Source organism: Meles meles, chromosome 11 (genome assembly GCF_922984935.1).
Source record: "Meles meles chromosome 11, mMelMel3.1 paternal haplotype, whole genome shotgun sequence".
Classification (NCBI taxonomy): Eukaryota; Metazoa; Chordata; class Mammalia; order Carnivora; family Mustelidae; genus Meles; species Meles meles.
The window spans coordinates 54398018-54410959 of NC_060076.1; positions in this window are offsets into that span (position 1 = coordinate 54398018).

Below are 12942 nucleotides of genomic sequence, written 5' to 3' on the forward strand. Positions count from 1 at the left end.
ACAACATTACATTTTTTATCATTATCACTTGGTTTCTTAAGTCATCAAAAGCATTTCCAATGCAGATCAAAACCTCAATAAGATACCATCTCACACTAGTTAGAACGGTTAGAATTAATAAGTCAGGAAGTGACAGATGTTGGCAAGGCTGAAGAGAAAGGGGAACCCTCCTACACCATTGCTGGGAATGCAGGCTGGTGCAGCCACTCTGGAAAAGTACTCTCAAGAAGTTTCCTCAAAAAGTTAAAAATAGAGCTATCCTATGACCCAACAATTGCGCTACTGGGTATTTACCCCGAAGATACAGATGTAGTGATCTGAAGGGGCACCTGGACCCCAGTGTTTATAGCAGCAATGTCCACAATAGCCAAACTATGGAAAGAGCCTAGATGTCCATCAATAGACGAATGGATAAAAATGTGGTATATATATACATATACACACACACACACACATACATACATATACACACACACACAATAAATTACTATGCAGCCATAAAAATGAAATCTTGCCATTTGCAATGACATGAATAAAATTAGAGGGTATTATGCTAAGTGAAATAAGTCAAGCAGAGAAAGACAATTATCATATGATCTCACTCATATGTGGAATTTAAGAAACAAAACGGAGGTGCATAGGGCAAAGAAGGAAAAAATAAAACAAGATGAGATCAGAGAGAGACACAAACCATAAGAGACTCTTAGTCATAGGAAACAAACTAAGGGTTGCTGGAGGGAGGGAGAGGGTGGGAGGGAAGGGGTGGCTGGGGGATGGACATTGGGGAGGTGCTGTGGTGAGGGCTGTGAATTGTGTGAGACTGATGAATCATAGGCCTGTACCCCTGAAACAAATAATACATTATAATGGAAGGAAGGAAGGAGAATGAAAGGTTAAAGGGGCGTGTTTGAAGATGAAGAGAAAGAATATGGCAGAGTCAGGGAATCAAGGAGTAGATGTTACATCAGAAGCACAGTTTCTGTGTAAATGAGTGGAGAGGCAGCTGACTTGTAACAGTCCACTAAGGTAAAACTCCCATCTTTGGGAAATTGAGGTCTGTGGGACAGATTTATAATCAAGTACTTCACAATACAAAATGGTATTGCTACGATATCATATGAGCACAATGCTCTAAGGAGTTCATCAAATTCAGCAATTTACCCTTAACTTGTACTGTTTGAAATGGAGTACTTCATGGTGGAAAGATATGCTCAATATTCAGAAAACTACCCAGGGTGGTGCCTGGATGGTGAAGTCAGTTAAGGATCTGACTCTTGATTTCTGTTTAGGTTGTGATCTCAGGGTTGTGGGATTGAGCCCCGTGTCGGGCTCCACACTCAGTGGGGAGTCTGCTTGAGATTCTCTCTCCCTCTTCCCCTGCCCCCTTGCACTGCTCCCTCTCTCTCTCTAAATAAATAAATCTTAAAACAAAACAACTACCCAGCATTGCTCCTTGAGCTATACTACAATAACCTTGACCATCTTACTTGCATACCATAGCTAATGATAAAATCCAAACTCACAGATGTCTGGTGTAGAAAAGAGGCCAACCATCGCAAATAGTCCTGTTAAAAGATCTGCTGATATGGAAATCCTTTTTTTTTTTTTTTTTTTTTTTTAAAAGAAATAAGTGTGGGAGCTCCTGGGTAGCTCAGTGGGTTAAAGCCTCTGCCTTCAGCTCAGGTCATGATCCCAGGGTCCTGGGATTGAGCCCCACATCGGGCTCTCTGCTCAGCAGGAGCCTGCTTCTTCTTCTCTCTCTCTGCCTGCCTCTCCCTCCCCGTACTTGTGATCTCTGTCTGTCAAATAAATAAATAAAAAAACTTAAAAAAAAAAAAAAGAAAGAAGTATGAATTTGGAAAATACTTTATGAATAAAAATATTCATTGCCCCATACTAGAAAACCCAAATGTCTAACAATAAGGAAGTGACTAAATAAACTGATAGTACATCTGAAGTTTTTTAAGAATAACATTTTCCCAAATTTTCATAATAGTATAAATTCATTGTAGAAAATTTAAAAAAAACTATAAAGAAGAAAATAAAAACTATCCAAAATTCTAGCATGCGAAGATAATTATTGTTAATGTATGGTCTGCTTTCTTCTAGGAATAGTTACAGATTTCTTTTTTATTTAAATTTAGTTAATTTACATATTGTGTATTATTAGTTCCAGAGGTAGAGTTCGGTGATTCATCAGTTGTCTATAACACCCAGAGCTCATTACATCATATGCCCTCCTTAATGTCCATCACCCAATCACACCATCCCTTCCACCCCCCTCCTCTCCAGCAATCTTCAGTTTGTTTCCTATGATTAAGAGTCTCTTATGGTTTGTTTCCTTCTCTGGTTTCATCTTGTTTCATTTTTCCCTCCATTCCCCTATGATCCTCTGTCTTGTTTCTCAAATTCCTCATATCAGTGAGATCATATGATAATTGTCTTTCTCCAATTGACTTACTTCACCTAGCATAATACCCTCTAATTCCATCCACATCATTGCAAATGGCAAGTTTTTAATGGCTGCATAGTATTCCATTGTATATATATACCACATCTTCTTTATCCATTCATCTGTTGATGGACATCTAGGTTCTTTCTATAGTTTGGCTATTGTGGACATTGTGCTATAAATATTCGGGTGCACATGCCCATTTGGATCCCTACATTTGTATCTTTGGATAAATACCCAGTAGTGCGATTGCTGGGTTGTAGGGTAGCTCTATTTTCAACCTTTTGAGGATCCTCCATACTGTTTTCCAGAGTGGTGGCACCAGCTTGCATTCCCACCAACAATGTAGGAGGGTTCCCTTTTCTTTGTATTCTCGCCAACACCTGTCATCCTAACTGGTTTATTTTAGCCATTCCAACTCCCTTTCACCTTTCTAAGTAAATCCTATTTGTCCTAATTTAGCTCTCCCCTTGGAGGAAAGCGCTCTCCCCTATGCCCAGTGTGAGTCAAATGCTGCCCTCCTATTTATTCCTGTAGCAATGCATTCCACCATTAGAACACTTACCACTCTTTTTGAATTCAGAGTTTATATATATGTCCTTCTCCATTACACTATACATGCTGTATGAGCAAGAATTTTTTTTGTCTTTTTTTTTTTTTGTCTAGCACTTATTAGAGCCCTTGTCACAAAGTGGGTATTCTGTAATTGCTTGTATCTTAAGTGAACTAATGAACTAATGAATTTGTCCTATTCAAACAGAGAACCAGGATCTAATGTCGAAAGGGAATTGTTTCCAGATGATGAACTTCTGAACATGACCTCATGTGACTTTAAACAGAATCTCACTTCTGGATAACTTGGTGTTTGGTGAATTTAAAAGATACAGAATTCACTCAAGAAGAGAAAAGCCAATTTTAATAGTGTGACTGTGGTTGGGAAGGTCCTGAGTTTAAGTCTGGGTGTGTACACATGGTTCAGGTATAGTCAACCATAGTGAATGAGAATGTTTTTCATTCTGTTTAAGTTATTCAATTAAAACAAGCTGTTGTGAAAATTTGTTTGATACAACCCTCTGGCTAAAAGCAAAGTGAATGTAAATTATGGTCACTTCCTAATCTTCAAGGAAATGCCTTTGATGGTTTAAGAAACTTCAAAAGTCATTAAAAACAACTGTAAATCGAGGGGACAAAACCTTTTTCCACCCTGCCATCCATTTTCTCTACCTTTGAAGGTAGTTTTAGTGGAAGGTCTTTGTAGAGAAAGGCCAGATGTCTGGTTTCCAAAGAGTGGCCTGGAATTTGGATTTCTGAGGTAGATTCATTAAGTATGGATTTATCAGGGGTGGCCAGAAATTTTTGACCATTCTATATTTCAGTCATTTTTAACTCTCTGACCTAGTGTTTCTTGAGTGATTTATCAAAGAACCTGGATTTTGTATTGGGACAGAGAGGGTTTTCTGTAAGTTTGCAAACTTCCTGCTGAAAATTTTTCTTTCCTCAGGGCTTCTTAGAGCCTCTGATATGCTCATATTGCATTGTGAATCTTAAAAACAAAAACAAAAACAAAAAAACCCTTAGCATTCTGTGCTTCAGATATATTTGGATATAGAAGACTTTTTTGTGTGTGAAAAGCTTATAACATCCCCAAAATGTGTATTTTAAGAAACATAGTTTGCAAAATGTGACCTTTATCAGTGGGATAAACACTGAACTATTGAAAAATCCGAGAATGGAAACCTTCTAATGAGTTTGTGTGGTGGTCAAATATCCATGTTTGCAATTTGGGTCTTGACAGCATAGCCCGAGGGAAGGCTTTCTCTTCATAGTTCTGGGAGTCTGTCAGGACTTGCTGAATTGGGGGAAAAAAGTACTGAAACGATAGTCTCTGGACCAAGCATCTGTGATTTGAGTGAGCTGCAGGGATAGCGGACATTGCCATGGTCTAGATGTCAGGAGGATGAAGTTTCCAAACCAGGCTTTGTCTCCAGATACCTGTGTAATCTTGGTGCAGAGACACTGATTAAAGGAGACAATTTGGGTGATGCAAACAAACTTTACTTAACACTTTATGAGGTGGATAGTCTCAGGGAACTGCAAAATGGGGCAGAAGGCCAGAAACTTTTATAGGATAAAGAATAAAAAACAAGGGGCGCCTGGGTGGCTCAGTGGGTTAAGCCTCTGTCTTCGGCTCAGGTCATGATCTCAGGGTCCTGGGATCGAGTCCCGAATCGGGCTCTCTGCTGAGCAGGGAGCCTGCTTCACCCTCTCTCTCTCTGCCTACCGCTCCGCCTACTTGTGATCTCTCTCTCTCTGTGTCAAATATATAAATAAAATATTTTTTAAAAAAAAGAATAAAAAACAAGGAAGAAACAGCTAGAGAATATCTGACTGGTTGGGGCCACATGGTCAACCATATTGAGGGTGAGAAGGCGCCGAGTTGGCTTGGTGTTCGGGATTGGCTGATTGAATAGACGGCGTTTCTGGTCAAGCAGAGCATTGACTGGGACACGAAAATTATCTAAGTTTCGGTTTGTGATTGTGACGTCCTGGGCAGGAGTGGCTCCATCTTGTGCCTGGAAATTTCTTTCAACATTAGTAAAGTCACTAATTGCCATGGGACTTTCTTCTGTAAAGTGAAGGGCTTTCTCAAGAGAAAGTACACACGGTTAATGGACATTAAACATAAATAAAAAGCTTTATCGCAAGTAAACAAAGGATGCAAGTTAAAATAGGGGCAGGATACAACATTTCACTTTGGAAGTGAGTAAAGTTTAAGGGGGTGATATGGAATGTGAGCAATATTGGGAATGGTGTCAAATTAGCACCATCTTTCTAGAAAGCGTGCATATCAGGAGCTGCAAAATAAATTCATACCGTTTGATCTTATAATTCCACTGCTAGAAAACTATCAAAAGGAAAGAACTAGAAAAATAAACTAATGTATAATTAACGAGTTTTCATCACGATCTACTGGCGTGGTAAGTACTTCAGCGTAACAAGACATGATGGTGGAAGTCATAGTATATCCGTATCTTGGAGAGAGGGCATAGCTGAAAACTAAGATCACAAGGAATGTTTAATGATATGGAAAATGCTTAAACTAGAATGCTGCGTTAATAGGAAAAGATGGTCCATGCTCTTTTTATAGTATGATTTTAAGTAAGTTTAAAAATTGTATATACATACATATACATTTGAAAAACCTAAGGATGTTTTCTTTGGGTGTTGGGAAAGGGTATTTATTCCTTTTCTTTGTGTTTCTGTATTTTTATCCATTAGTTAATGAGCATGATTTTTTACTACACATAAAAGGGGGTTATTTTCAAAAGAGGCAAATACGTTGATGAAAAAATAATGAAGGAAACGGACTACTTGATTTCTAAAGTCTCTCCAAAACCATATATTCTGTGATTTGGATTGCATTTTAGAAAAAAATTGCGGAGTGGGGGAAGCACAGTGCTGTAAATAGAATCTAGACATATTTTCTTGATTTAATAGACTGGAATTTTGAGGAGGCCTGTTTGCCTTGAGGTCTTTAAATTGTGCTGCTAGTGTGAGGAGTTGGAACAGTAAGATGCAATGAGATGGCATCTGCTTGATTATCTGCTCTTAAAGTAACGGCTACTTCTCTGAGAGAACATTGCCTGCAGTGAAACTTTAACTCAGGCAACAGTCATCAATTGCTGTCTGAAATTGTCCCCTAAAATTGTTAGGGGTTCATGTGCTGTAAGAAAACAATCCCGAGTGGGTAGTGAAGTAATTGCAAGGAGTATAAGATTTTGCTGTGATGTGGGGACACCTGGGTGGCTCAGTTAAGCATCTGCCTTCAGCTTAGGTCATGATCCCAGGGTTCTAGGATAGAGCCCCACGTTGGGCTTGCTGCTCAGGGGGAAGCCTGCTTCTCCCTTTCCCACTCCCCCTGCTTGTGTTCCTTCTCTCACTGTGTCTCTCTCCATCAAATAAATAAATAAATATAATCTTAAAAAAAAAAAAAAGATTTTGCTGTGATGTGAAGCAGTGTAATGTCTTGTGGTTAAGTGTGTGGGCCCCGGAGTCAGGCAAAACCAGGACACAGACTCGAGTCAAGCTGGTGACCTTGGGCAAGTTACTTAACCTCTTTGCACCTCATTTTCCAAACCTGTAAAATCATTCTCTACGTCCTAAAACCATTGCAGGAATTAAACAAAGATAATATGTACAAAGTACTTTGAACGTCTCCTAGTCCTTAGTAAGCATTTAGTAAATGTTAGTTCTTGTTTATGATTCTTCTGACACTTCTTTAAGGTACTATTTACCTGTGAAATCAGAACAATGGTAGAAAATGCGTTGTAGGGCTTGTCGTGAGAAAGAAACGAAAACATATAAAATATAAAGAACAGAGCTCATTACCTGTATATAGTAGGTAATCAAAAAATGGGGACAGGAAGACACGAACAATTCTTTGATAAAGAAAAAACAGTCTTCGAAGTCACAAGAATCTTCTGCAAGATTCTATCTCCCTATTTGAGAGAAATCTCTCTGGAAATCCTGTATTGGGCAAGACTGCCAAAGATTCTTCACTCTCGTGGGGTCATTGAGCAATTAAAACTCCATAAAAGGTTAAGTGCTTCTCAAAAAGAAGCACTGTTTTTCATGACTGTGTCTTCCCAGCTCTTCTTTTGTGGTCTATACGGTTCAACTACTCTTTGCTGGAGAGAAGAGAATGAGACCGGTAGCACACAGGAGGAAAAAATCCCTACACGGAGACTCAAGACCTGCTTCCCCCAGGCTCTGCTGCATCAGGCTATGACCTCTTAGAATGTTGACTCCCTGTTGCCTTTAATAACAAGGAGCAATTAGACTTGTCTCTCTCCCCCAGGGGGTGCTGAAGTCAGAGGAGGCAGTGCATCTGAAGTGCTTGGTAAACTCTGCCTGAGTCTTAATTTCCTCAACCAAAACCCAGAGAAGAGAACTATTTTGCCTGAGTTTGGACAGCTAGCTGTTCTCTGGATACAGGTCTCCCTGACTGCCCCGTTCCTTGGGAGCAGTTCATGTCATCTATGATTTGGTTTCAATTCAGTTGTCCTGTGGACAATTTTATTCAGCAACAAGTTTACGCTTTAAATTTTTACCTTTTATGTGAGTTATTTTGGAAATTCATTTGGGTGAAAATAATGATGATTTTAAAAAATCCATCAAAAAAATTCCACGGTGGCTTCTCAGGTCATTCTGATTGGTATTTTAAAGATTTTAATGTGAAGTAGAGTTAGAAAAATCTCACTGGCTTTCTTCATCATTCTAGGCAAGGATATCAAAATCTCTCTATGTTGGGGTGGGTGAGAATGGGTTGATTCTGAGTTGGCTGTTTCTAACTTTCCTGAGTTGGCTATTTTTAACTTAAACCCATTTTACTAATTTTCATCCCCCGGTTTTGTTATTTATTTATTTAAAATGTAAATTGAAGTATAATTAACATACAACATGATATTAGTTTTGGAGGTACAATATAATGACTCAGCATTTCTATACATTACTCAGTGCTCATCACAATAAGTATACTCTTAATCCCCTTTCCCTCTTTTACCCATTCCTCCACTGATTGTTCCACTGGAACAAACCACCAGTTTGTTCTCTGGATTTAAGAGTCTGTTTTTTTGTTTATCTTTTTTTTTTCTTTGTTCATTTGTTTTATTTCTTAAATTCCTCATATGAGCAATATCATATGGTATTTGTCTTTCCCTGACTGATTTCACTTAGCATGATACTCTCTAGCTCCATCCATGTTGTCACAAATGGCAAAATCTCATTTTTTTTTTTTGTAGCTGAGTAGTATTCCATCATAGATATATACCACATCTTCATCCATTCATCTATCAATGACCCCTTGGGTTGCTTCCATATCTTGGCTATTGTAAATGATGCTGCAGTAAACATAGGGGTGCACGTATCTTTCTGAATTACTGTTTTTATTTTCTTTGGGCTTATTAGGTTCCGTTCTTTCAAGTTTATTTTCATTTTTAAAAACTTGAGGCTACTTGTAAAACAGGCAAAACAAAGAGTTCCATTGTTTGCATCATCTTCCCTTGACTGGTAGCAATTAACCTGGATCACTGAGAAGAATATCAGGCTATCTATGAGAGTCCTGCACACAGCAAAGCAAACCAACAAGAAGATATAATAGATTATTGTGCTGGGCACAAGACGGGGAAGGGTATATCTTTGCATTGCATAGGTACTGTTGCAAAATTTTAAAGAAGAATTGTAGTGAATATGATTCTTATCCGGGCACACATCATTTTCATTGACCACTGAAAATTTCCGTTGCAGAAAGAGCCTGGGAGTACAGCTAGGATCCATTCTTTTCTTGGTGTGCGCAGAATATTCTAGCTAAGTAACAAGAGTTTCATGTTTTTATTAACATAAAGAATACATGCTCCTAAGGTTAAATCAAATGTATAATTATAAAGTAAATACTAGCTCACATTCCTTAACCCCCAACCACTAGGAAATGTTACTAAATTACTTTCTTCTGTTCAGGAAATTTACCAAGAAAGAAAGGTTGATTACAGAAACATTTTTTGAATATTAATGAGGAAGAACTCAAAGCAGAGTGGTTTACCACTTTTCAGAATATGTTTTCACTCATTTTTATTGGCGTGTACAGATATTCCTTAGAATACCTGATTCCCATAAGAAGGAAAAAGGCAACAGTGAGAACATGGTCGATAGGACCAGAGCTGCTTTGGAGCTGCGATCTGAGGATTTGAAATGCCGAGAAGCAGCTGAATCACCACATGGGCAAAGAGAGACAGGGTTTGTTTCTGTTGCAGGGTCAAATTAAGTCTGGAGTGGCTAAAAGTCAGGTGACAAGTTCCCTTGAAGAATTCAGCCGCCTTTCTGCTTCTGCATCTGAGTGCTCCGGCTGATTCTGCTCACTCCGTGGGTGCCTCCATGGGCATTCTGAGAGAGCTGTGGGCAGATGGATTCTAAGCATCTGATGAGGCCCTATGTTGGGACAAGAAAATGGGCTTCTCGTGATAAACTTTATCGGGGTGTTGTCAGGTAAATGTTGGTTCCCTCTGCACGTCATAATTTTGTATCAGAGTCAAGACAATTACTACCATTTAATTTGGGGGATGGAGGTAAAAGGCCCATCATCGTCTATGAAACTTTGTGTGATTCAGAGCCCAGATTTCCTTATCTATTGTTCTGTTCATTTGTTTGCTCTTTTCTTCTCCATTTGTTCATCCAAATCCTCTCTCCTCCCCTGCTGCTTTCTTCAAGTGAAAAATCAGAGCAATATTTTCCATGGAATGCCCAGATTCCTGGTGTTGCTCAACACCAAGAGAAAAATACCAGAGCAAAATTTGAATGTAAATAGAACATAAGTACAACATACTCTTTTTGATCTTCATGTAGCTTAATTTTGCACACTTCCCTCAAGCCCACTGATTAAAGGATATTTGGTTTTGAGATTGGAAATTGGTACTCTCGTGCCCTTCTTTTCTCTCAGTTGTGTTGCTTCAGGTTGTTTCTGAAATACTGGAATTCAGTTTTTATTGTTACAGCTTGTCTTATAATCATGAGGAAGAAAAGAGTAAATGAAAATGTAAACAGAACATACTCAGTTTGACTTGTCGAGAACCCGATTCTGCCACCTTCACCAAGGGCCAAGTCCTGCCATTCTACTTGTCTCAAGACGAGCTTTCCTCTTATTCCTTTGATGTATTTTGTAATAGTAATGCTTCATTTGTAGGCACTTTATCATTAGAATATTTCCACATGGATTATTTTTTTTGGTCTCACAGGGAAACTGGAAGTGGGAGGATGGATGGCTCCTTCTTTTAGAAGAGGAAAACAGTGTTCATAAGAATCAAGCCGAATCTGGATTTTCAGAATTCAGGTCGACTCTTGCCATATCATTGCAGCTCAGGGAGCCACAGGAATAGATTTCCTCCTCCTTCTCTCTTATATCTTCCTTGTGGAAAAGCATTGGGATCTTGGTCTGTGTACTTCTAGGCTTATTAAGAACTTATTATGATATGATTAGAGGATGACCTATTGCCACGTATACTATTAGGCAAGAAGGTACACTATTTAGCTGATTAGTGACTAAATTAAATTAATAGAAAAACTTGAAGAATAAGGTGATGATTAAACCTATAGTTACAGTTCAGTCATGAGTACTAAAATAAACCCCAAATATCAGTGGGTTAAACAAGAAAAAAGTTTACATTCTCTGCCATGTAAAATTCTGGAAGAATGGGCTGGTATGGTGACTTCACTTTGCAAATGTCCCTTCTAGGCTCCTTCTAATTCACAACTCTGCCAGCCTGTGGTGTGGTCCTGGGCAACAAGATGGAGGGAATCATAAAGATAAATCCCTGAATAAAAAAGATAAAAATTCTCACCTCTATGAAGGAGATGGTTACACACAATGTAAATAAGCAAATGTATTATTAGATGGTTATAAGGACCAAGGTTGAAAACAAAGCAGAAAAGAATGCTGGAGATGGAGAGATGTTTTAAGGAAGTTTTAAGGGAGTGGTTAGGTGTGGTACACAGCAGGTGTGACATTTGATGGAAAACTGGGAGCCAGTGAGATGAGAAGGAGAATATCCGAGGGAAGAATGTGCCAGAGGCTAACAGCAAGTGGGAAGGTTCTGGATGGGAGCAAGGGAAGGCTCATCTTGACATGTTTGAGGAAAAGCAGAGATGCTAGTGGGCCTAGAGCAGGGGAAGTGAAGGAAAGACAAACAGAAGAGGAGATGAGAGAAGTAGGAGAGAAATACCTTACGTACACGGTTGCCTTATGGCTTTTACACTAAGATGAAAGGCCGTTGGGGGTTTGGGGCATGGAAGTGACCTAAGTAATATTTAATAGGACCTGTGGCTGCCATGCTGAAGCTTGGCTATAGGGGAGGCAAGAGGCAAAGCAGGGAAGTCAAATTGGATGCTATTTGTAGTCATCCAGCACAGAGTTGATGGTATGGCTTGGCTCTCATAACAACAATGGAAGTGAGAAGTGGCTGGAGTCTGGATATGTTTTGAAGAAGAGTGCATTCAATTTATATTGCCGAGTAAGCAAATTACCACAAACTTAGTGGCCTGACACAAATTACTTATCTCACAGCTGACATTGGTTGAGAGTCTGGTCACAGCTTACCTGGGTTCCTTCCTTCAGGCGGCAATCAAGGCATCTTATCTGGAGGCTAGATGCCAGTCTTATCTGGAGGCTGGATTGAGGCTGAATCTTCTTCTGAGCCCATTCAGGCTGTTGGCAGACTGGAACCCAGGGACGCTTGCTTCTTCAAGTTCAGCAGGAGAGCCTGGAGCCCCAGTCTGCTAAGACAGATTCTTTTCTTATACAGTGTGACCATGGGAGTGACATCCCATCACCTGTGCCTTATTCTGTTGGTTGGAAGCCTCACAGATTCTGCTGTCACTTGAGGGGAGGGAGCTCTGGGATGCTATAGGCCGAAATTCTTGGAGGTCACCCTAAGTTGTGTCCATTGCAACAAACAAACGGGATTTTGTTGCTGTTGTTTAGCGGTAGACTAAACATTGAGACAAAGGAGAGAACAACTGAAAAGTTGGATGCCATTAACTGAGATCGGGAAGAGGGAGAGAGGGAGGACCAAGAGCACAAATTTGGTGACATGAAGAATGAGATGTCCATTAAACACCCCAAGGGAGATGTCACATAGACAGTGCCAAATGGAATCCAGAGTTAAGGGAAAAGGTTAGAGATATAAATTTGGGACTCATTAGCATATAAGTAGTATTTAAAACCAAGAAATGAGATCATTAGGGAGTAAGGGTAGACAAAAAAACAGGTCCAAGGACCCTAAGCTCCCCATGTTAAAAAGTCAGGGGATCTTGGAAAAAGCAGGAAAGGAGAAGGGAGGTGATAGTGAGATGAGAGCCTGCTGTCTTTAACGGCCTTTACAGGTTGATTTAATTCTTTAAAAATCTCAAAAAGCAGTTTTTCTCCTTGCCTCTCCATTTTGGGAAACACTTAGCCACCCTCTTCTTTCTGAATGTGCAGCCTTTTTTTTTTTCCCCCTCGAGTGGTCGTAGATGTCAAACAAGAATGGAAACCAAGTTTGACTTTGTTGTGAAGGTTCAACAGCCAAGTTTACATTTCTGCCCAAATAAGCCAACCTCATTCAGCGGGATTATGGACAACATCATCAGTGGGAGTGTGGGAACTGTTTTAGCTTGAGATTGACACCATAAAAAAAAAAAAAGACTGTTCTGTAAAATGTACACCCCCCCTTAGGTACCAGGTGACGTATGTCACGTACTACCTCAAAAGCGAATGGTTTCAAACAATGACAAGAGAATGAGTCCTCCCTTGATGTATTGAACATGGGTGATTTTTTGTGTACACCCTTTGGTCAAACATTTATTTGAGTATCCTTGGTTATGTACAGAAATTTGTTGAAATCATTAAAACGTTAAGACTTCCTATGGGCATAGTAAACCATCATTGGTTCACCCAACCTTAG